This window comes from Terrapene carolina, unplaced genomic scaffold (assembly GCF_002925995.2).
Source record: "Terrapene carolina triunguis isolate 2854851 unplaced genomic scaffold, T_m_triunguis-2.0 Scaffold234, whole genome shotgun sequence".
NCBI lineage: Eukaryota > Metazoa > Chordata > Testudines > Emydidae > Terrapene > Terrapene triunguis.
This window is the reverse complement of record NW_020664585.1, coordinates 16,519,374-16,519,698: the sequence shown is the minus strand read 5'-3', so window position 1 is coordinate 16,519,698 and position 325 is coordinate 16,519,374. Positions and strand designations below refer to the sequence as shown.

The following is a 325-nucleotide window of genomic DNA, read 5'->3' as shown; positions in this document are numbered from 1 at the left end:
GGTGCTGGGGGCTCAGTGGCTCTCAGGGAGGGTGGTGGGACAGTGGCTGGAGCAGCACATCTCAGGGAGGGCGCTGGGGGCCCTGGCTCGCTGCTGGGGTATCAGTGGTTGGGGGGGGGGCTGGCCCGGGGGGGGGGGGTCAGGGGCCGGGGGGGGGGGCGGCCCGGGGCTGGGGGGTGGGGGGGCGGGGGGGGGGGGGCTGGGGGCCCTGGAGGCCCTGGCCAGGTTCTAACCGGCTGCTCTGCCCGTTCCGTGTCCCGGGCTGTGTTGCAGACGCTGCGGAGAGCCGACGGGAGTACGAGCGGGAAGCGGCCAGCGGGACCCC

The 325-nt window shown here is 76.9% G+C and overlaps 1 protein-coding gene across 2 annotated transcripts in view; it reads left to right on the top strand.

Moving 5' to 3' along the window:
- The window catches only part of TBX1 (T-box transcription factor 1), a 19,764-nt gene that overhangs the window by 18,585 nt on the left and 854 nt on the right, over positions 1–325 (top strand). The gene's annotated exons all lie outside the window — the stretch shown is intronic.